Source organism: Glycine soja, chromosome 1 (genome assembly GCF_004193775.1).
Source record: "Glycine soja cultivar W05 chromosome 1, ASM419377v2, whole genome shotgun sequence".
In the NCBI taxonomy this organism is placed as follows: Eukaryota; Viridiplantae; Streptophyta; class Magnoliopsida; order Fabales; family Fabaceae; genus Glycine; species Glycine soja.
The window spans coordinates 19967666-19993418 of NC_041002.1; the positions used below are offsets into that span (position 1 = coordinate 19967666).

At 41.5% G+C, this 25753-nt stretch overlaps 1 pseudogene; it reads right to left on the minus strand.

Annotated features, from left to right (window-relative positions):
• LOC114413721 overlaps positions 1-24012 on the minus strand; it is a 90088-nt pseudogene extending 66076 nt beyond the window's left edge.
• Positions 24013-25753: the final 1741 nt, after the last annotated feature.

Sequence of the window (25753 nt, forward strand, 5' to 3'; positions counted from 1 at the left end):
TTACCTATCTTTAACAAAAAGTAATTACAACACTACAAAATTACCATAAATTGGAGGAGTTTGATACAATTTACACAGGTTTTATAAACAAAAGTTAGTTGTATTCATCGACTAACAATATACTAAATTGAAGGAAATATAATATAGATTTTAGAAACAAGGTTTATGACAACCTTTGGAGTCAAATACCCTTGTCAAAACATAAAGGGCTAAGGGGTGTTTCAGATTCTACTAAAAGGAGACATCATTTTAAAATTCTGATCACGCCAATGTGATCGGGGTTCAATGAAGGTCACGAAAATAACATCAATGTTATAAAAAGATAACTTTTACAACATCTCATTTTCAAGGGTTTTTCAAAGGAAGTGTAAAAACATCTAATAATGGTTCCCAAGTCAGAAGAGATGCAAAGATAGGCTCAAACTAACAAGGAGAAGACTTAGAATCACAGTTACCTCGAATAAACCGTGAAGGAAGGATTGGAGGCTTCATTCTCTACCGAATCCTCGAGTTGAGTTTTGAAGATTCCGCTCCGATTAAACTGTTCTTCTCTGTGCGGTGATCCGATGGCAAACAAAGGCGGCTCGTTGTGGTCACCGGTGGTCAGTGGAGGTGGAGGAGGGGATGTTAGGGGAGGGTTTAGGGGAAGAGGAGGAGGAAGAAGATGGCTCTTTTACACTGCTGGACGTATTTGTAGACTGCAACATTCGCCCAGGTGAGTTTGGCTCGCCTTGTAATAAAAATAATTTTCATCAATGCTCCAATTTATTTTCAAATTACAAGTCTTTTGTTAGTCAAGTCATTCCTTGTAATAAAATAAATCAAAATAGTTTGCATCATATGCTCAATTTATTTTCAAATTACAAGTCTCTTGTTAGTCAAGTTGTTCCTTATAATAAAATAAATTAAAACAATTTTCATCATATGCTCCAATTTAATTTTAAAACCACAAATTCCTTCATATTATGGTGGTTCCTTGTAATTAAAAAATTTAATATATAAAACAAACCGTATAATATATCACCATAAAATAAAACACATATCATCATATGTATTGGCATAAAGACTATAAACAACATGTGGAGAAACAAAATTTTGCTCCTAAAATAAGATTTTTATAGTCACTATTAGAAAATATGCTTTTTACCTCGGTTATTTTTAACTTTCTACATCGATTTTTAACCGATGTTGAAAGTATTATCATTAACATTGGTTTTTTAAAATTGATGTTAACGTAAAATTGACAACATCGGTTATTTAAATAATCAATGTTATATAATAAGAATTACACCAAAAAAAATGTATGAATGTTGACAGTTCACATCGGTTTTTATACAAAACCGATGTTAACTTATACATTACCATCGATTTTCTATAAAAACTTATGTTAACTTATATGTTAACATCGATTTTGTATAAAAATCGATCTTAACTTCCAAATGTTAACATCAGTTTTTGTAAAAAAAAAACCGGTGTTAACTTATACGTTAACATCGGTTTTCTATAAAAACTGATGTTAACAGTTTTTATGTTAACATCAATTTTTAACAGAAACTGATGTTAACGTATAAGTTAACATCATTTTTTTTTATAGAAAGATGTTAACATTTTTGGATATTAACATCGTTTTTTTAAAAAAACCGATGTTGTTATTAGGAATTTTTTTTAAAATACTCTCTCTATTTTTACAAAAAAAACCCAAAATTTAACCTGTAAATTTAAAATTAGACCACACAGCACAACATATATCATTTGCATTCTGCTTTCAAATATGTTTTAGCTTAAAGCTAGCTAGTAAACTATCAATTGTAAAAAATCAATTGATAACTATGAATAAATAATTTATTAATAACTATCAACAAAGATTATTCAATGTTAAAATGAAACAACAATTGTAAAAAATGTAATGCAAGCTATAGTAAACTAATTAAGTAACCTAAAGTTACATAGTTCCCTAACATCCTAAGTTTGATTTCTAACTTTGAGATAATATTGTGCCCATTGGATGCGAAGCGCCTTCAATCTCTTTGTTTCCAATGGTCTAACATCATTAAAATACTGCATGATCAAATAAAAGATAGGTTAATAATTGTCATACCTTAATTTCGTCCGGGGACCTTTGCTTGATGACATGCAACCTTTGTTTGGTCCTTGTAAGGTGCTTGGCACCCATCATTAGGCAATTTGTGAAATTCCGGGACATGCCAGAAAACAAAAGAAAATATTGATGCACAATCCGTAAGGTTCCGTGACACACCGGAAATCAAATGGAAGCATCGTTGCATAATTAGTGAGGTTCCGTAACATTCCGTAAGTCAAAAAGGGGATGATTATGTAATCCGCAAGGTTCCGTAAACATTACGGAAAGAAAACAAGTATCGTTACGAAATTCGTAAGTTTCCGTAACTTTACCAAAAAAGAATCACCAAAAAAAAAAGGCAGAGGGGGGTGTACTTAGTAAAAATGGGGGTGCAAATAGCAACCAGGCCCACATGGGCCCTCCAGAAGATTCCTCCAGAAGGCTGTTGCTTCTGGAGGAAGCAACCTGGCTCGCCTAGGCGAGTTGGGCGGCAATCATCTCCCCTATTTTGCTATAAATAGGGGAGGAAGTGAGAAGGAAAAGGGTTCAACCCCTTAGGCACTTCTCTCTCTTTCGAATTTGCTTGGAAAAATTGTTTCCCTGAAGAAAATCTAAGCCAAGGCGCTTCCGAAACGTTTCCGTAACGTTTTCCGTGAAGAATTTCGCAAAGGTTTCAACCGTTCTTCGACGTTCTTCATTCGTTCTTCATCGTTCTTCGATCTTCAACGGGTAAGTACCTCAAACCAAGCCTTTCGATTCATTCTATGTACCCGTGGTGGTCCACATTGTGTTTTGTGTATTTCTATTCTCGTTTCATTTACTTTTTATACCCCCTCTTGACGTGCTTAAGCCATTTTACTTAAGTCATTTCTCGCTTAACCTAAAAATAAAATAAATTTCCATCGATCGTTTGAATTGTATTATCCGTTAACTTCAGTTAAAATGAATTCTGACCGTTCGGTCGTGCCATAACCACGTTGGAAATTAAAAAAAGAGGTAAAAAATAATATAATAATCAAAAAACATCTTTAGGTAAAATAAAGCGGAAAATCAATCGGACGTTTTCTCTTTGGGATTTCTCATTCTTCATTGAATTGACTAATAACTAAAGTGAAACTAAGACTAAAATCAATTCGCCTAGTCAAGCTCGTCCATAAAAATAGGTTTTTGAAGTTTATCATTTCAATTTCTTACTAAGTAAAATGGATCATTTTCAAGGTCCAACGCCTTAAAATGATCACCTTTTAAGTAAAAAAGAATCACTTGATAAGAAAGAACTACGTAGGTCTGATTTCCTTATCGCAATTAAGGAATATGTAGGAGCAAAGGGAAACACCCTTGTCGACCACAAAAAGAGAAAAAATATAAAAAGGGTATAAAGGATATAAGGACATAAAAGGGAACGTAAAAATCAAAGTCATGTTTGCACATTCGATTAAAGGCTGCCGTCCTTTGTGACGGACGTGCGGGGTGCTAATACCTTCCCCGCGCGTAAATACAACTCCCGAGCCTTTCACTTAAAAGTTCGTAGATCGCGTCTTTTCCGGTTTTTCCGACGTTTTCCTCAAATAAACGTTGGTGGCGACTCTGCGCATATTCCTTTCGTGGAACACGCATCCCACGAGTCACGCGTCGCCCTCCCGCCGAAGGGTAGGTTGCGACAGTTGGCGACTCCACTGGGGACTGTTTTTAGAGAGTTAGGCCATTTAATCTTGTGCAATGTTTTACCGTGACTTACTCCTTTGTTGGGTTTCCCTTCATTATGTTCTTGTATATATAACTCATTGATGTTTTTTTGTGCATTTTTAAGTGTACGCTTGAGGTAAATATTTATTCATTTGATACACACAAACACTAACACTATTTGCACACACGGTGAGTTGAAAAAAGGCCCTATACCCGGGTTCGTGGGAACATAAGGAGTGGAGGTGAATCCGTGATCATGCTAGGTCTCCGACTTGCTTGATTACAGTGAACCCTCATCTAGAGTTTTTCTCTTTGAAAACATATTGTTGCTAGTAGTCCCTACTGCTGCAGTATGTTCTTCGAAGGGGATGGTACCTCTAGAAACCATCAAGAGAGATATGACTACCTTGGGGGTTATTACTAAAAGCCTAGTTAGTTCCCTCCCATATAGGTCCCTTTAAATAGGGGCACGGAGCAAACACGCTGCGTGCCATTTTTCACACTGCCATGCATAAGTATCATATACCCTTTTGCTTATATTTGTTTGTGAATATTGTCGTACTATGTACATCCCCGTGTTGTGCCTTTCACATATGCATCATGTGTGGGTTTCGTCTTTGATCCCCTCACTTTAGCAAACCGACGGAGGGTCCGTGTCGCCTTCTTAAAAACATACGTTGGGTGCCACGCTGCCCAAACGTTGTATCCAAGAAGGAAACAATTTCTCGGGCTCCCGTATTCGTAAATTGCATCTGTGTCATATGCATTTCTTCATGCATTCATCCATTCCACCCATGATAGATGTCGGAGTTTTGATTCGCACTAGATTTTATTTCACTTTAGTAAAACATGGGATCAAGTCAAAAGCCTTCGCTTAAAAAGAGGTTCTATCAAGTCAAAATCAAGAGCTTAGAGGTCACTAGTTTACGAGAGTTGGGGCAATTAATGGGTCAACTTCAACGGCAAGCCTTCCGCAAAGCCTATGGTAAGATTTGGGACCTAGCTAGGGTAGAAGTCTCCATGGAACCGATTGCATCCCTTTCCCAGTATTATGACCAGCCCCTAAGGTGCTTCACATTTGAGGACTTCCAGCTAGTGCCGACTGTGAAAGAGTTTGAAGAAATCCTGGGATGCCCACTGGGAGGAAGGAAGCCATATCTTTTCTCTGGGTTCTATCCCTCCACGACAAGAGTTGCCAAGGTAGTGAAAATCTCAGCACAAGAGTTGGACCGTGTAAAGCAAAACAGAAATGGAGTAGTCGGAGTACCAAGGAAGTGTTTGGAGGAAAGGGAAAAGGCCTTGGCAAAATCAAGGCGAATGGGTTTCTTTTATTGACATCTTGGCACTTTTGATCTTTGGAGGTGTCCTCTTTCCAAATATGGAAGGGTTAGTGGACCTAGCAGTGATTGACGCTTTCCTCGCCTTTCATCATGGCAAGGAAAGCCCGGTCGTCGCCATTTTGGCCATGCATGACACGTTCGATCAGAGATGTGAAAAGAGCGGCGCAAGAATTGTTTGTTGTACACCGACTCTCTATGTGTGGCTGGTTTCGCACCTTTTTCTCCAAGAAGGTAGGCTCGTATATCCGCTACAAGGTCACCGCTCGTGCGTCGAAAAAAAGAAAGACGAGTTGGGACCAACTCTTGGCTATCATAGAGGGGCGTCTGTTAATTGGTTCCCTCGCTAGAAGGAAGGAAGAATCAGGATTCTATCTTCATGCGAAGGATGTCCAAATGTTCCCTTGATGGAACAAGGGGTTGTATTAATTATAATCCCGTCCTCGCCTTTCATCACACGGGGTTTCAGCGACCCCAATGCAAGGGTACTCTAAGGAGTTCACAAGGCATGTGATGCGGTGTGAAGAAAGGACAGAGAGCTTAGGGGAAGCAGTAATGGGAGCATCGGCGGCTATCATAAGTGGCTGAGAGTCCAGACACAAGGATTGGATTGGCTCCCAAATCTAAAGACTGTGAGAGACAATGAGGTTAAAGCTTCGGAAGAAAGTGATGAGGTACAAGCCCTAAAGGCAAAGCTTGAAAGAGCCCGGGTAGTCAAAGAGAAGTTCAAGTCCATAGCCATCAAAGTCTGAAGAGAGTATGATGAACTAAGGGACGTCAATATGGCCACTGATGAAGCCTTGGAATGAGAAACCAAGAAGGCCCGAAAGGAAGAACACGACCAAAACAAGTTTTGAGGGGCTTTATAGGGCAGCAATAGTGAGCTCAAACTCCGAAGAGGTGAAAGGAATCATCACGGGTCAAAGGCATGATCTGGAAGGACGAGCTAAAGGCTTGCCTTAGGTCGAAAAGAAATTTGTCCCAACAGTTAAGCGAGACTGAAGGGAATATGTGGGCCATCATCGATGAGTGCAAAGAGAAGCTAAATCTAGCGGCGACTCACGAGCAAAGGCTAGAGGATGAGTACGCCAAGATATCAGCAGAAAGGGAAGCAAGGGAAAGGGTAATTGATTCATTCAACCAAGAGGCAACAATGTGGATGGACCGATTTGCTCTTACTTTGAACAGGAGTCAAGAACTTCCCCGATTGCTAGCCAAGGCCAAAGCAATGGCGGACACCTACTCCGCCCCCGAGGAGATCCACAGACTTCTCAGCTATTGTCAGCATATGATAGACTTAATGGACCATATGATTAGAAACCGCTAGGAAGTTTGTATTGTCGCTCAGATCTTGACTAGTTATAAACTTTCTGAATAAAATGAGTTTATCCCACGTTTTTACTCCAAAAATCAGTGCGAATCAAGTTACTCCCGCATTTTATCTCTAGCATGCATTGTATGTTGGTCTCGTCCTTTGTCACGGGAAGCCGGAAGGTCCATATCACCTTCTTAATTGTACACATGGGGCACTGCGCCCCCAAATGCGCAAGTAAGAAGAGATAATTTTCCGGGCTCTCGTGTCCGTAAAATGCATTCATATCATGCATCGCATAAGCATCTCTTCATAACATCATAATGAACATATTGTTCCTGCATTTGTCCGTTATCATATTCCAGCCTCACATTTTGCATGAGTCATTGCATCATCATGCATATGCGTTCAACATACTTTTTGTTCTACAAACTGCATACCTTTTGTTTCATGTTTGCTCATGCATGAGCCTTGCATTTTCCTCTACAAAACAAAAACAAAAAAGGAAGCATGAAAATTCATGATGCATTCTTGGTTGCATATATTCGGTACCATGAGCCAACCATGTTGGGATCATAAACCCGTTTCACTTAAAAACAAAATGAGTGAACATGGTACCTAATGCATAGTTAACTAAGAAAAGATGTTTCTTCGGGCATCTCAATTTGATAATTACATTCTCCATGCATAGTATGCGTATTCCCGAGTCTTTCATCCCTATGAAATGTTGTTGAAGTATTGGCAATCAAAATTGCCATTCCCTGGGTTATGGGGTTGAACCAAGCTCATGCTTTTTCGAAAAAAGTTCATCAAGTCAAGTTGAAGTATGGAAGTAACTATCTTGCAAAAATTGGGGCAAAAGATGAATCGAGTCACATCACTGCTTCGTCTAGTGCCAAACATATTTAGGATTGTTGATGTCCTTGTTACTTCCAGTTTCACCTTGACAAAGATGTCATGGACCATGTTGAAAATCTAAATTGATTCAACCCCATATCCTGCGTAAAAATTCGCAATACTTCAACTGTACATCATTCGCATACATCCATGTTTTTCATTGGTTGCATTGCTCATTGCATTCTTTCCTTGAAAAAGAAAATAAAAATAAATAAATAAAATAAAAATGAACTTAACCGTTATTATCAAAAAAGAAAAAAACATGCTTTACGGCGCCCCTACCAAACCCGTGCTAGAGCTAGAGTAATGGGTGAAGTAGAGAAGGTGCAAGAGCAGATGAAGGCCGACATGGAGGCCATGAAAGAGCAAATGGCCACAATGATGGAGGCCATAATAAGCATGAAAAAGATAAGGGAAGTCGATATGGTTGCAGTTGCCGCTACCAACGCTGTTGCTAAGGTGAACCCGATGCCCCCTTCTGGCCTCAACCAAATGAATCATCCAACCTCAAATATGGTAGGCAAAGATTTGGGAAGTACGGACGACCCCATGATGTGAAAATTCAAAACGAGCACGCCTTCCCATCATATGGCTTGCCTCCCAACTATACACCACCCAATGTGGCATACACTCTCAATGAAAATCTCAATAACTCCACTTCGATACTCATTGAGAACCAATAACCTCAATCTGATCAGGCACATATCTCTCAAACCATGGGGGAGACACATGAAATTCCCCACCACAATCTAGCCGACTTCGAGCCTTGCCTCGGATATGCCACTGAAGGGCAAGCAGTTGGTGGTATACCCCTGCAAAACACTTTGGAGGGCCCTCAGTGTCACCCACAACCACAACCCTCACATTCCACAGCGGTTAAAAACCCTCATGCTATGGCAGAAATGGGAAAGAGGAATGGCTCAGGGCCATTGAAGGAGGTAAAGATTATGCCTTTCCTAACCTAGAAGAGTTGTTCCTAGTACCCAATATCATCACCCCTCCCAAGTTCAAGGTGCTGGACTTTGACAAGTACAAGGGGACTACTTGCCCCAAGAACCATCCAAAGATGTATTGTCGGAAGATAAGGGCATACGCAAAGATGAGGAACTGCTAATACATTTCTTCCAAGAAAGTCTTACTGGGGTAGCTGTTACCTGGTACACTAACTTGGAACCTTCCCGAGTCCATACTTGGAAGGACCTAATGGTTGCCTTCGTTAGGCAGTATCAGTACTATTCTGATATGGTTCCGGATAGGATGCAACTACAGAACATGTGCAAAAAAGGGGACGGATCTTTCGAAGAACACACCCAAAAGGTGGAGGGATCTGGCGGCCCAGGTGGTACCCCCAATGATGGAAAGGGAGACGATAATCGTGATGGTAGACACATTATCGATACTCTACTATGAAAAGATGGTGGGCTACGCACCCTCAAAGCTTTGCGGATTTGGTCTTCACCAGTGAAAGGATCGATGTGGGTCCGAAAAGAGGCAAATTTGATCATCCTACTAGGACGACTGAAAAAACTGGGGCAAATGAAGAGGGTGAGGAAGAGGGAGAAACCCATGCTGTGACTGCCATTCCTATACGGCCAAGTTTCCCACCAACCCAACAATGTCATTACTCAGCCAATAACAAACCTCCTCCTTACCCACCACCCAGTTATCCACAAAGGCCATCCCTAAATCAACCACAAAGCCTGTCTACCACACTTCCAATGACGAAGACCACCTTTAGCACAAACCAAAAACACCAACAAAAAGGAATTTTGCAGCAAAAAGCCTGTAGGGTTCACCCCAAATTCCGTTGTCATATGCTAAACTTGATCCCCTATCCACTCGATAATTCAATGGTAGCCATAACCCCAACCAAGGTTCCTCAACCTCCATTTTTCTGAGGATACGACTCGAACGCAACGTATGCTTATCATGGAGGAGCCCCGGGGCATTCCATTGAGCATTGTATGACCCCAAAGCATAAAGTGTGAAGTCTAATTGATACGGGCCGGCTGAAATTTGAGGAGAATCGCTTGTTGAATCCTAACATTGACAAGCAACACCATACATGGGGCAATTTTGGAAGCTGTTGTTATGACTCATCAGGATTTTCAAGTTTATGCCATTATTATAAACCACAGTTACAATGCTAAATGATATGGATAAAATGGACATCCTTGTCTCTCTCATCCTCTCACAAACACATCTTTGCTTATTCAACTTCCACCGGAATGTGAGTGTAAGCCATTGGTCTGTTTGCTCAAGCAACCTGCGCTCCTGAGTGTTGACTTCCAAGACCGTTCAATCAGAGATTACTCATCTTGCACATTGGTGGGGGTGTCGTAAAACGACGAGTAAAGTAAAAACAAAAAAAAAAAAGAGGGGGCATTTGATTGACTGTGTTTTCAAGTAAAAATATAGACGTTCATGTGACTTCATTTTATCATTCCGGAAAGTTTGTCTTCTTAGAGAAGCGAGTTGTCAAGAATAGGATGTTGGACAAATGGCCTCAGTTATCTTAAGAAAGGGGGGTTTGAATTAAGATGCAAAGACTATTCCCCAATTGAACTATCACTCTTTCTTTTTGGATTAACAATGCACCCTTAAACATGAATTACTCAAAAGACAATTCAAAATAAACTTCTTTAAAGCAAAAGATAAATAGAAATAAATAAAAGAAGTTTAAAGGAAGAGAGGAATGCAAACTTGATTTATACTGGTTCGGCCACTTCCCGCGCCTACGTCTAGTCCTCAAGCAACCCACTTGAGATTTTCCACTCTCTTTGTAAAACTCCTTTTACAAAGTCTGAACCACACAGGGACAACCCTTCCCTTGTGTTCAGGAATCCTCTACAACAAGAGACCCACGATCTCTTAATCCCTTTTCAGAAATAAGAAGAAGAAATCTCTCTTAAAAGAGATAGATTGTACAATGAAGATCAATCAAAATTCCTTATTGAATATGCAAGTGGTTGACCAAGGAATCTTTTTGAGAGGATAAAACTTTTGGGCAATGAAAACTCTCTTTAAATTCGTGTTTCCAAGTCACCTTTGATGGCCATTCATAAAACATTTGAATAGATGTGACTCTTGGAAATTATTTTCTGAAAATCTCCTCTGGTAATCTATTACAAGACTTGTGTAATCGATCACAGGCTTTAAAATTTGAATAAACTGCTGGTAATCAATTACCATCCATGTGTAATCGATTACACATTATAAATTTTGAATTCAATTTCTAGTGACTGTTATAAACATTTTCAGCTGCTGGTAATTGATTACCAGAGAGTAAATCTCAATTTAAAATGATTTAGATAGAATTCTTTGGCCAAACCTTTTGCTTTTTCAATTTGGAAACTTCTTCCTAAGATTCTAGAGATCAACTTGATCATATATCTTGATTTTCTTGGATTCTTGGATTCTTGTCTTGAATAAAACTTGGAAGCACTTGATCCTTTGGCATCATCAAAACATCAAAATATCTTGCTTCTACATAGGAGTCATTTGACTTAATCCATCAACTGAAAAAAAATCCTTCAACTATTTCTCGTCCTTAGAAAATTCTTTTTGCAAAAATCAATTGCTTCTTTCATTCTCCCTTGCTACAAGGTTGTGAAAACAAGACAACGATGGTTACCTCATAGCCCTACACTGGGGCAATGAGGGGCATCGTGCATGAGCCTCAAGTGAACCTAGGGGCAGATTAGAAGTTCTCACCCAATAGGTTCCCTCCTATAAGGTCATGACGAAAGACAACGATTGGTACCTCAAAGCCTTACACTGGGGCAATGAGGGGCACCGTGCATGAGCCTCAAGTGAACATAGGGGTCGATCAAAAGTTCTCACCCATCGATGTTTTTAACAAAAAAAGGGGGGGGGGACAAACCCTAGGATTTCAATGGATTGATTAAACATCAAACGACTCCATTGCCGTCACTCCAAAATGGTCAAATGACTAAATCAAACAGAACAACACTCTGAGGGAGTTCTCGGAGAGATTTGCAAAAGATAGGATAAGGTTGCATGGACTATCACCTCTTTCAAAAGGACAGTCAATTTGTGTTTTCCAAAAAAAATCAAATCAAAATCAAAATCACAAAATAGGGAAAGAATGTCATGAACATTGTACAACTTTCCATTACATTGCATTGTTTCATATGAAGTCCGCATTTACCAAATTTCACGACAAAGGTTGCATGCATCTGCATCCCTAAAAATCATGTTAACTGCATAGATTTCCTACATCTAATGTCCAAATCTTGTGGATTTGGGATGACCGGCCCTCTCGATGAGTCGATTTCTTGCTTTCTCATAAGGGTGGACCCTTGGGTACTTGTACCTATCGCCTTTAGAGGACTACACATCCTCGCCTTCAGAGGACTGCACGTCCTCACCTTGAGAGGACTACACGTCCTCACCTTGAGAGGACTACACGTCCTCGCCAACAGAGGGCTGCACGCCCTCACCTTGAAGAGGACTACACGTCCTCGCCAACAGAGGGCTGCACGCCCTCACCTCCAGAGGACTACACATCCTTGCCTTGAGAGGGCTGCACGCCCTTACCTTTAGAGGGCTACATGTCCTCATTTTCAGTGTGCTCCACATCCGCACCTTAAGAGAATTTAAGGTCCTCTGTCCTTAAATGCTTAACCGAGACTTGCACTCCCGGTTAAGGGACCAGTAGTTTCCTTTTAACGGTTCCTGGGCCACCCCCTGATATTGGAGGGGGGCCAACTGTGCGAATACAACCAGAGAGGGAGGCTATCACACAGCTACTATGCATACCGGGGCAAGATTTCACCCGTGCCGCTGCAAAGAGACGAGTGCGGATCATGCGCACCAACATGACCACTCTTACACAGATATAGATGACATTGCTACTTAGCAACATTCTGCCCAGCGACTGCAATGTCAATCTCCCCCTGCAAAAGTATCAGTTGGTCTGTGTCGTCCCGACATGGGTAAGTATGCATATGGTTCAACTGATTTCTGATACCATCTATTGTTTGCAGGGATCGCACCCACAAGACACCCAGTGGACCCGGAAAAGTCCAACAGGGCCCTGGGGTTTCCAGCTCTGGTTACGGGCCTCTATCAGTCCTACAGGGTGCCCGTACCCCCCCGGCAAGGTCATGTCATCATAGGTAAGTATGCACATCGCTCAACTGATTTCTGATGTCATCTATTGTTTGCAGGGATCGTGCCCACAAGACACCTAGTGGACCCAAAGAAGGCCAACAGGGTCTTGGAGTTGCCAGCCCTAAATACGGGTCTCTGTCAGTTCAAGGGAGTGCATGTCGCCCCCAGCAAGGTCATCAGGCCCTCTACCAATCGAGCTTTCATCAAGAAGTATTGCGCCCCCAGGCAGGCGCAGGGCGAAACACCACATCAGCATTGGGATGGCCGGTAGTGGGCAACAAACGCACCGCCATCACCTCTAGAGTTCACCTCTGCTCATCCACAAAAAGGTTTGAGTATTGCCTACACCACATGGCCGACCAATAGGCGACCAAGTCCAAAGCCAAAGGTAAGCAAAGTACTAGGTCAGTGACCGACAAGTCATAAGGCGTCCAGCTCAAGACGTTAAAGAAGCGCTACTAGGAGGCAACCTAGTACCTTTTAAATCTCTGCTTGTTATTTGATCAGCTTTGTTTCTTAAGTCATAGTGGGACACACCTAGTTGCTCATGATCCTAAGAATTTAAATAAAACGAGCATAAGCTCGGAAGGTAGTCATACCTCACAAAATATATGTATCCGTGTTTAGGTAGTGAAAAATACCTTAGATATGCATGTATGTAGCAAAACGATACCTCACAAAATATATATATGTATGTTTAGGTAGCAAGATACCTTGGATATGCATGTATATAGCAAAAATACCTCACAAAAATATACACATGTTTAGGTAGCAAAATACCTCATGAAAAAAAAGGAAAAAAACAAAAACAAACAAGAAAAAGAAATAAACAAATAAAAAAAAGGAAAAAGAGAGAAAAAAAGAAAAATAAGTTGTCTAGCTGAAAAACCAACATGCTTTTGAAAAGAGATGACTTCCAACTTTTCTTTGAAAAAATTCACTGATCATAGCTAGTTTTTGGAAAAAAAAATGTGTGTATACCTGAAGGGTGAATGCTGTGAAATTTTCCCGAGTACCCAAAATGGACTTGGATGAATGCACAAATTGATAAAAGCACATATTTTGGAAACATTGGGTTGACTAAAATGGAGGAAATGAATCCTGAGCCCTAGCATCGCATGACCATAAAAATTTGACACTTGAGTGTCCGCATAGGTGCATGCATGACCAGTTTTGCATAAAATTTCCAAATCATCATTTTTGCATTTGTGTCATGGAAATAATGTGGGGCATCCCTTTTTATCCTTGAACCAAACCAAACCCTGACATGTATCATGCCTAGCTATTATACAAGTCTTGAGCCAAAATCCTGACTCACCATAAACCTTGACCCAGGGTGAGAATATCAATCCTTACCCTCGGAAGCAAAAAAGAAGAGAAGGAAAATTTCCAATCAAAGGAAAAAAGGAAGCAAAGAAATTCCCAATCAAAGAGTGGGAGAAAGAAAAAAGAAAAAAAAGAAAAGAAAGAAAATTCCCAACCAAAGAATGGGAGAAAGTAAAAAAGAAGAAAGCTCCTGGTCAAAGAAACCAGAAAAAATGTGCAGAGAGGTCTTTGGACCAGACAGTATCTGAACAATACAGAATTGTCACCAAATGAACAAAAGAAAGAAAAGGAAACCATGACCTAAAAGTGGTCTTCTCCCTTTGATTACCAACCAAAATCCTGTGCGTCGGTGACTTGTTCGCCTCGCGCAAAACCAGAAAAGGAAAAGGCCAAAAACACACAAAAGCCGAAAAACCCACCAAAAGAATCCATTCCCAAGGGAAGTCCTATTGATCCATGATCACGCATGTAATTTTTGATTTGATAGGAAATAATTTGCAAGGTTAAGTCATGACATATCTATGGTTCGGAATTAGGATAAGACACTTACCTGTGCAAGATTGATACACTTTGAGCGGATTTCTTCTATTTTTGTCGAACCCAGTGTTTCCTCTAAATGGTCATTTAGAAACGAAATGCTAACATCCAAAATCTCATTTATGGTTATGGGGGATTCCATCAGCAGACTCTCCTTCCCTGGTAGACGCATTGTTTGTCACTCAAAAAAGCATATGCTGCTCTAATCAGTTGGAATATTTGTCTCTTTGCTAAAGCATGTTTGCATTTTAGTGGAGAAAACACCGAGACTTTGTCAAGTCTCACAAGTTATCCAGAACTACGTAGGTCTGAGTTCCTCGTTGGAGGATACGTAGGAGCAAGAGCCTCGCTTTTGTCGACCACACCACCTTTTGCTGCCATGACCCAAGAGCTGGTAACCCGCGAAGACACCTTACGGTTATCCGCACCTCGTCATTCAGTGACCCCAAGTGTGATTGACGAGCAGAGGCCAATGTGGTCATCTGCGCCCTTTCCGGAGATGTCAGCATCTTCCGACCAAGACTTTTTCAAGTTTCCCAAGTTATCTAGAACTACGTAGGTCTGAGTTCCTCATTGGAGGATACGTAGGAGCAAGAGCCTTGCTTTTGTCGGCCGCCCCATAATCTCTGTCATACTGACCCTGAGGTCATGTGACATGCGGAGACAAAATTTGGTCATTCCGCACCCCTTTGCCATTCAGACACAGTCGTGTCCGATGGCACGCAGAGACAAAATTTGGTCATTCTGCACCCTTTTGACATCCAGAGGCGGCGGGCCCGATGACATGCGAAGACAAAATTTGGTCATTTCGCACCCCTTTGCCATTCAGACACACTCGTGTCCGATGGCACGCAGAGACAAAATTTGGTCATTCTGCACCCTTTTGTCATCCAGAGGCGGCGGGCCCGATGACATGCAGAGACAAAATTTGGTCATTCCGCACCCCTTTGCCATTCAGACACAGTCGTGTCTGATGGCACGCAGAGACAAAATTTGGTCATTCTGCACCCTTTTGTCATCCAGAGGCGGCGGGCCCGATGACAAGCGGAGACAAAATTTGGTCATTCCGCACCCCTTTGCCATTCAGACACAGTCGTGTCCGATGGCACGCAGAGACAAAATTTGGTCATTCTGCACCCTTTGTCATCCAGAGGCGGCGGGCCCGATGACATGCGGAGACAAAATTTGGTCATTCCGCACCCCTTTGCCATTCAGACACAGTCGTGTCCGATGGCACGCAAAGACAAAATTTGGTCATTCTGCACCCTTTGTCATCCAGAGGCGGCGGGCCCGATGACATGCGAAGACAAAATTTGGTCATTCCGCACCCCTTTGCCATTCAGACACAGTCGTGTCCGATGGCACGCAGAGACAAAATTTGGTCATTCTGCACCCTTCGTCAATCGCGGCCGACAAGCCCATTGACACGCGGAGATTTACATCATCTTCCGCACTCACAAGATCTGTCATACTGACTTTTGAGTCACGCTGACGGGCGGAAATACCCGAGTGGTTATCCGTATAAACATTCTTTTGCTATCTGTAAGACAGAACGCTTGATAGCAGGCAGAGACTGACATCGTCTTCTGCACCTTTTGTTCCCCCGGGAACAACGAGTCATTTGCATGCGGAAATTTTATGGTCACCCGCGACTCTCGTCAACCGAGAGGAACGAAATTAGTGTCTTATCTTTACTTTCTTTTTATCTCCAATAAAAGACAAGTAAAGAGGGGCAACTGTCGTACCCTAATTTCGTCCGGGGACCTTTGCTTGATGACATGCGACCTTTGTTTGGTCCTTGTAAGGTGCTTGGCACTCATCATTAGGCAATTTGTGAAATTCCAGGACATGCCGGAAAACAAAAGAAAATATTGATGCACAATCCGTAAGGTTCCGTGACACACCGGAAATCAAATGGAAGCATCGTTGCATAATTAGTGAGGTTCCGTAACATTCCGTAAGTCAAAAAGGGGATGATTATGTAATCCGCAAGGTTCCGTAAACATTACGGAAAGAAAACAAGTATCGTTACGAAATTCGTAAGTTTTCGTAACTTTACGAATAAAGAATCACCAAAAAAAAAAGGCAGAGGGGGGTGTACTTAGTAAAAATGAGGGTGCAAATAGCAACCAGGCCCACATGGGCCCTCCAGAAGATTCCTCCAGAAGGCTGTTGCTTCTGGAGGAAGCAACCTGGCTCGCCTGGGCGAGCTGGGCGGCAACCATCTCCTCTATTTTGCTATAAATAGGGGAGGAAGTGAGAAGGAAAAGGGTTCAGCCCCTTAGGCACTTCTCTCTCTTTCGAATTTGCTTGGAAAAATTTTTTCCGTGAAGAAAATCTAAGCCGAGGCGCTTCCGAAACGTTTCCGTGAAGAATTTCGCAAAGGTTTCAACCGTTCTTCGACGTTCTTCATTCGTTCTTCGATCTTCAACGGGTAAGTACCTCGAACCAAGCTTTTCGATTCATTCTATGTACCCGTGGTGGTCCACATTGTGTTTTGTGTATTTCTATTCTCGTTTCATTTACTTTTTATACCCCCTCTTGACGTGCTTAAGCCATTTTACTTAAGTCATTTCTCGCTTAACCTAAAAATAAAATAAATTTCCACCGATCGTTTGAATTGTATTATCCGTTAACTTCGGTTAAAATGAATTCCGACCGTTCGTTCGTGCCATAACCACGTTGGAAATAAAAAAAAGAGGTAAAAAATAATATAATAATCAAAAAAACATCTTTAGGTAAAATAAAGCGGAAAATCAATCGGACGTTTTCTCTTTGGGATTTCTCATTCTTCATTGAATTGACTAATAACTAAAGTGAAACTAAGACTAAAATCAATTCGCCTAGTCAAGCTCGTCCATAAAAATAGGTTTTTGAAGTTTATCATTTCAATTTCTTACTAAGTAAAATGGATCATTTTCAAGGTTCAACGCCTTAAAATGATCACCTTTTAAGTAAAAAAGAATCACTTGATAAGAAAGAACTACGTAGGTCTGATTTCCTTATCGCAATTAAGGAATACGTAGGAGCAAAGGGAAACACCCTTGTCGACCACAAAAAGAGAAAAAATATAAAAAGGGTATAAAGGATATAAGGACATAAAAGGGAACGTAAAAATCAAAGTCATGTTTGCACATTCGATTAAAGGCTGTCGTCCTTTGTGACGGACGTGCGGGGTGCTAATACCTTCCCCGCGCGTAAATACAACTCCCGAGCCTTTCACTTAAAAGTTCGTAGATCGCGTCTTTTCCGGTTTTTCCGACGTTTTCCTCAAATAAACGTTGGTGGCGACTCCGCGCGTATTCCTTTCGTGGAACACGCATCCCGCGAGTCACGCATCGCCCTCCCGCCGAAGGGTAGGTTGCGACAGTTGGCGACTCCACTGGGGACTATTTTTAGAGAGTTAGGCCATTTAATCTTGTGCAATGTTTTACCGTGACTTACTCCTTTGTTGGGTTTCCCTTCATTATGTTCTTGTATATATAACTCAGTGGAGTCGCCAACTGTCGCAACCTACCCTTCGGCGGGAGGGCGACGCGAGACTCGCGGGATGCGTGTTCCACGAAAGGAATACGCGCGGAGTCGCCACCAACGTTTATTTGAGGAAAACGTCGGAAAAACCGGAAAAGACGAGATCTACGAACTTTTAAGTGAAAGGTTCGGGAGCTGTATTTACGCACGGGGAAGGTATTAGCACCCCACACGTCCGTCCCAAGGGACGGCAGCCTTTAATCGAATGTGCAAACATGACTTTGATTTTTTATGTTTCCTTTTTATGTCTCTGTATCCTTTATACCCTTTTTATATTTTTCTCTTTTTGTGGTCGACAAGGGTGTTTCCCTTTACTCCTACGTATTCCTCAATTTGCGATGAGGAAATCAGACCTACGTAGTTCTTTCTTATCAAGTGATTCTTTTTACTTAAAAGGTGATCATTTTAAGGCGTTGGACCTTGAAAATGATCCATTTACTTAGTAAGAAATTGAAATGACAAACTTCAAAAACCTATTTTTATGGACGAGCTTGACTAGGCGAGTTGATTTTAGCCTTAGTTTCACCTTAGTTATTAGTCAATTCGATTAAGAATGAGAAATCCCAAAGAGAAAAAACGTCCGATTGATTTTCCGCTTTATTTTACCTAAAAGATGTTTTTTTTATTATTTTATTATTTTTTACCTCTTTTTTTATTTCCAACGTGGTTACGGCACGACCGAACGGTCGGAATCCATTTTAACCGAAGTTAACGGATAATACAATTCAAACGATCGGTGGAAATTTATTTTATTTTTAGGTTAAGCGAGAAATGACTTAAATAAAATGGCTTAAGCACGTCAAGAGAGGGTATAAAAAGTAAATGAAACAAGAATAAAAATACACGAAACACAATGTGGACCACCATGGGTACATAGAATGAATCGAAAAGCTTGGTTCGAGGTACTTACCCGTTGAAGATCGAAGAACGATGAAGAACGAATGAAGAAAGTCGAAGAACGGTTGAAACCTTCACGAAATTCCTTACGGAAAACGTTACGGAAACGTTTCGGAAGCGCTTCGGCTTAGATTTTCTTCACGGAAACAATTTTTCCAAGCAAATTCGAAAGAGAGAGAAGTGCCTAAGGGGCTGAACCCTTTTCCTTCTCACTTCCTCCCCTATTTATAGCAAAATAGGGGAGATGGTTGCCGCCCAGCTCGCCCAGGCGAGCCAGGTTGCTTCCTCCAGAAGGCTTCTGGAGGGACCATGTGGGCCTGGTTGCTATTTGCACCCCCATTTTTACTAAGTACACCCCCTCTGCCTTTTTTTTTGTGATTCTTTTTTCGTAAAGTTACGGAAACTTACGAATTTCGTAACGATACTTGTTTTCTTTCCGTAATGTTTACGGAACCTTGCGGATTACATAATCATCCCCTTTTTGACTTACGGAATGTTACGGAACCTCACTAATTATGCAACGATGCTTCCATTTGATTTCCGGTGTGTCACGGAACCTTACAGATTGTGCATCAATATTTTCTTTAGTTTTCCGGCATGTCCCGGAATTTCACAAATTGCCTATTGATGGGTGCCAAGCACCTTACAAGGACCAAACAAAGATCGCATGTCATCAAGCAAAGGTCCCCGGATGAAATTAGGGTACGACAGTTGCCCCTCTTTACTTGTCTTTTATTGGAGATAAAAGGAAAGCAAAGATAAGACACTAATTTCGTTCCTCTCGGTTGACGAGAGTCGCGGGTGACCATAAAATTTCCGCATGCAAATGACTCGTTGTTCCCAGGGGAACAAAAGGTGCAGAAGACGATGTCAGTCTCTGCCTGCTATCAAGCGTTCTATCTTACAGATAGCAAAAGAATGTTTATACGGATAACCACTCGGGTATTTCCGCCCGTCAGCGTGACTCAAAAGTCAGTATGACAGATCTTGTGAGTGCGGAAGATGATGAAAATCTCCGCGTGTCAACGGGCTTGTTGGTCGCGATTGACGAAGGGTGCAGAATGACCAAATTTTGTCTCTGCGTGCCATCGGACACGACTATGTCTGAATGGCAAAGGGGTGCGGAATGACCAAATTTTGTCTCCGCATGTCATCGGGCCCGCCGCCTCTGGATGACAAAGGGTGCAGAATGACCAAATTTTGTCTCTGCGTGCCATCGGACACGACTGTGTCTGAATGGCAAAGGGGTGCGGAATGACCAAATTTTGTCTCCGCATGTCATCGGGCCCGCCGCCTCTGGATGACAAAGGGTGCAGAATGACCAAATTTTGTCTCTACGTGCCATCGGACACGAATGTGTCTGAATGGCAAAGGGGTGCGGAATGACCAAATTTTGTCTCCGCATGTCATCGGGCCCGCCGCCTCTGGATGACAAAAGGGTGCAGAATGACCAAATTTTGTCTCTGCGTGCCATCGGACACGACTGTGTCTGAATGGCAAAGGGGTGCGGAATGACCAAATTTTGTCTCCGCATGTCATCGGGCCCGCCGCCTCTAGATGACAAAAGGGTGCAGAATGACCAAATTTTGTCTCTGCGTGCCATCGGACACGACTGTGTCTGAATGGCAAAGGGGTTCGAAATGACCAAATTTTGTCTCCGCATGTCATCGGGCCCGCCGCCTCTGGAAGACAAAAGGGTGCAGAATGACCAAATTTTGTCTCTGCGTGCCATCGGACACGACTGTGTCTGAATGGCAAAGGGGTGCGGAATGACCAAATTTTGTCTCCGCATGTCATCGGGCCCGCCGCCTCTGGATGACAAAAGGGTGCAGAATGACCAAATTTTGTCTCTGCGTGCCATCGGACACGACTGTGTCTGAATGGCAAAGGGGTGCGGAATGACCAAATTTTGTCTCCGCATGTCACATGACCTCAGGGTCAGTATGACAGAGATTATGGGGTGGCCGACAAAAGCAAGGCTCTTGCTCCTACGTATCCTTCAATGAGGAACTCAGACCTACGTAGTTCTAGATCACTTGGGAGACTTGAAAAAGTCTCGGTTGGAAGATGCTGACATCTCCGGAAAGGGCGCAGATGACCACATTGGCCTCTGCTCGTCAATCACACTTGGGGTCACTGAATGACGAGGTGCGGATAACCGTAAGGTGTCTCCGCGGGTTACCAGCTCTTGGGTCATGGCAACAAAAGGTGGTGTGGTCGACAAAAGCGAGGCTCTTGCTCCTACGTATCCTCCAACGAGGAACTCAGACCTACGTAGTTCTGGATAACTTGTGAGACTTGACAAAGTCTCGGTGTTTTCTCCACTAAAATGCAAACATGCTTTAGCAAAGAGACAAATATTCCAACTGATTAGAGCAGCATATGCTTTTTTGAGTGACAAACAATGCGTCAAACAATAATGTAATACCAATGATAAGAAAATCAACTTTGTTTGAAATAAACAATTACCGTTTCTCAATTATTCCTGAAAGTTCCTAAAGATTATCATGGACATCCAGTGCATGATGTAATAGCCGCACTCAGTGCTTCCTTTTTGTCTATTACACTAAATACATAATGAAATTTGGATATTAAACGTTAACTACAATTACTGTACACACACATAAGCAGTATATATAAGTAGAAGTTTTATTTAAATCACGTACCTTAACAGCAATCCACCTAGCAGCAACCTTGGATTTAGGTTGTGGATTATTATCAAGTCCTTTCAAAGCACTGTTGAATACAAGGAACATTAAAATATTGATGTTGTTGAGTTATGCTAATGCAAATGTATTGAGAAAAAACACTGACCTGTTAATTATTCCTTTAAGGTAGTTGTCTGGCCTATTATGCAAGGAACAAAACCAGACAACAAGGTTTTCCTTAGGCAAAATGACGACCATTTGCTAGTGTTCGTTGCAGTGGAGACCAATATGGGTTATTGTAGTATTATACATTATTTAAATTCAGTTGTTCAGTTTGACTTACCCATTCAGGTGGGCTCTAAGGTAGACATCGCGTTTTGAACTCTGCATCCAACTCTTCATGTAACTTTCTGATTCAAATTACGATTGCCCAGATCTCTGAATGGACTGTGGCTCGAGGAATCCATACACATCGGCATTCCCTGCTCGCATACTTGTCTCAGTCAGATGCCTATTGTTGTTAAGACAAAGTTAATTATGTATGAATTTAAAAGAATAACTTAGGTAATTAACAATAATCTAAATTGACTGACAGAATCCATAATTGTATAACAGATATGTTGAGATTTTGACCACCGTGTGCAATTTCAGAGAGATCTTCGTGCTTTATGTACAACGGGAAGTCTTCATTAAACACCTCGAACACGGTATCATCCCACATAACCTAGAGAGGCTTCAAAAAATGTTGTGGGATGGTCAATGTCATCAAATATAGAGGATCATCGACCTCATGATCCGGCCTATTTGGAGGTTTTGCTGGAGACACAGGTGCTTGTTTATCCAACATAGTTAATTAACATAATTTAATTACAGTGAACAATTCAGTTGAAAAAAAAAGCATATAATGATAGTAAAATACCTGGTCTGATAAACGCTTCGCGAGATGTGTCGGCCAAGCAAGGGAAGTGTTAAGTGTCTGCCCCACTAAAATAACCTCGTCAATGGGTACAGGAACGGGAGCCTCTACATCTTTAACCTCCTCATCACCAACCTTCACTTGGCCAAGCAACAAAGGGATGTTGTGTTCCATTGTGGATCCCTCATAAACTCTTCCAAGGGCAACTAGGCGAAGAGGATTTTCTTTGATGTACAACCCGCATTTGTCTGAGTCACCGTCTGGATCGGTCATTGAGGGATCAACACAACTCCCCTTTGTGTTGACACGAGCAGCTGAGGCACCAACCTCAAGCTCCGGAGGTAGTGCAAGTCCCTGTTATTGGATCTGTGATTGCAACTAGGACTGCAATTGGCTGAAGAATAACATCAGCTGCCAAGTCACTTTTTCTGTGATCGACTCCTCCTGCTGGTCCCTGATTTGTTGAGTCAACTGCTTCAGTTCTTCGGGAGCCATGGAGGAAGAACTGTGGGTGGTTTATGGAGCCGATCCAAAGTATTGTTTTATGCTGACACCAGCTCCAGCAGCATGCACACGGTCAGGGTGTTCTGGTCAACCAATGGCAGCAGTCAGGAGATCATGACGTCCATGGGGGACAAACGAACCCTATGACGCTTGCTCCTCCAAAGAATCCTGTACATAACACATATATTTTTTAGTCATTCACACAATAAACAAAGATAATTACAATTTTTAATTGAAAATGACTTACAATCTTGTTAGCAATTTCCTTTGCTGCCTCAGACGTCATCTGCCAAATTTTCTTGGTGCGGGCCATCTTCCTCTTCACGTGTCGTCTGATGGGAGATGGAGGGTCAATGACGCCCTCAGTGCTTCCGAACTAAGCAGCTTCTCCAGTTTTTTCTTTGTCTTCTCAGCCATCAGCTTCTGTTCTAAATATTCATAACCCCCACGAGACAACACGTGGAGGGCAGTGTTTTGCTTCTGGATGGCCTGTGCCTTTTTCTGCACATCCGGCAAAAATCGAACATTAATGAAAATGATTACTACAATGTATTATAAGAACTGAATTTTTAGTGGAAAACAATTAAAATGACAAAGTACATACCTCCCACGAGGGGTCTCTGTGGGTCTGACAAAACTGGGCCCATTTCTCCTTGCTAATGTCGTATTTTTCAGAAACAGTGTCGTCCACACTGTCCTTGTCGGCTGCAAGTGGCCCGTTTCCTCATCAAATCAAATTTAAACTGTCTCCACCGCTCACCAAAAGTTTGAAGTACTTTCTTCTTTGTCCTACCATGAGAAGCTTCAAGGATATCAAATTTCGCATGACAAACAATAAATTAGGTTTTATTGTTAGTAAATCATAAATTTTGGCTAATAAAGAAAATCAAATATGAAAACTAAAATACCTGAATATCCTCCCATATCAAATCCTTCTGAGCAGCAGGGACTTCCTTCCAAGTCTCGTATGTCACGTCGACCTTATCACGAGCAATAATCCCCAAATATGTTCTTAATTTCTTCTTGTGGGGACCGTTGGCCTTCCCAATTGCAGGATCGACGTGGACCACTGGTCTTTCTACCCCAGGTAGTCTAGTGGCCAAGGATCGTAGTCGTGTGACTTTGCATTTCCACTTCAAGGTAGACGGAGACACTAATGCTACTACAGAAGGAGGAGGAGGAGGCGAGGCAGGTGGAGTAGCCATGGGCCTGTAAAGAAAAGAACTTGAGTTAGTTAACATTATCAAAAAACTGAATCAATTATGTAAATGAATGTACCGAAATGAAATACATAATTAGAAAATTACATTAGACGATGTTAATTAGTTCTCCTTCGTCATGATCATTACGATTAGCATGAACGTCGTCAGCTTCTTCTTCTCCGACGATGTTAGGAGTCATTTGTGTGGACAAAGGACTAACATAAGTGTCCATGTATGAATCATCATTTTCTACATTAACACCAATTGTTTTCTCGTGTAGAACCACGGACCACCTTTCATCACAAGGGTCTTGCACATAAAATACATGTTTAGCTTGTTCTGCCATGATGAAAGGGTCATTGTGGTAAGCTAGTTTCTTTAGGTCTACCAACGTAAATCCTACTTCATCGGTCCGCACACCGGTGTTGCTGTCAACCCATTTACATTTGAAAACACATACAATAAATTTGACATAGTTAAGCTCCCAAATTTCATCAATGAACCCAAAGTAAAGGATGGAAGTTACATAGGGATTGTCATCATGTACATTTGCGAAGTGTTGATATTCAGCCCTTAGGGTGACCCCGCTATTTTGCATTGTACATTTCTCGTCTTGTGCTTTTGTGTAAAAGGAATACTTGTTTATGTTGTATCCTTGCCAAGTTGTAACATTTCTTTTAGGCCCATCTGCTAGCTTTCTTAATGTTTCAGAAGCATTTTCATCAGCAAAGATTGTATCTTTAAACCAATCAAAGAAAGTCTTGTTATGCTTTTTCAAGACCCAGTTCTTTGACATTTTTGGATTACTTTGTTTGACTAAACCTTCATGCTGAAGTATGTATGGAAAAACTTCATTACTGTTATTCAATACATACAAGTGAGCTTGTAACAAATCTTCTACACTTGGAGTGATAACATGCAGTCCTCTTGAACCCTTACCGCCCTCTCTCTCGTCATGGCGAGACTCAAGAAGGCCAACAGGTTTAGCCTTTTCAATGTACTTTAAACAAAATTCAATGGCTTCTTCTGCAATGTATCTTTCAATAATAGATGCTTCCGGACGATGTGGATTCTTGGTATACCCTTTTAAGATCTTCATGTATCGCTCAATCGAGTACATCCACCGCAAATAAACAGGACCAAAATATTTGATTTCTCTGACCAGATGAACAATTAAGTGAACCATGATGTCAAAGAAAGCAGGAGGAAAATACATCTCCAACTGGCACAATATAATTGCGGCCTCATTTTCCAGGTCATCAAACTTGACAGGATCAAGGACTTTGCTACATATGGCATTGAAGAAAAAGCAAGGGCGAGTTATGGCTTACCTGACTTTGTTAGGAAAAATGTCTCGTATGGCCACAGCTAATAATTATTGCATCAACATGTAACAATCGTGAGACTTTAACCCTACTAGCTTAAGCTCCTTCAACTGCTCAAGGCTCTTAATATTTGAAGAGTATCCTTGTGGGACTTTAACCCCCCGTAGACACTGACAAAAACTGATCTTCTCCTTTCTGGACAAAGTATGACAAGCTAGAGGCAAGTATATTTTTTTACCATCAGACCTTGGATGCAACTACGATCATATACCCATGCCAGTTAGATCTTGATGGGTATTCAGACCCTCTTTCGTCTTGCCTTGAATGTTAAGGAGCGTCCCAATGACATTATCATATACATTTTTCTCCACATGCATAAAATTAATACAATGTCTAATATCTAGATCTGACCAGTATAG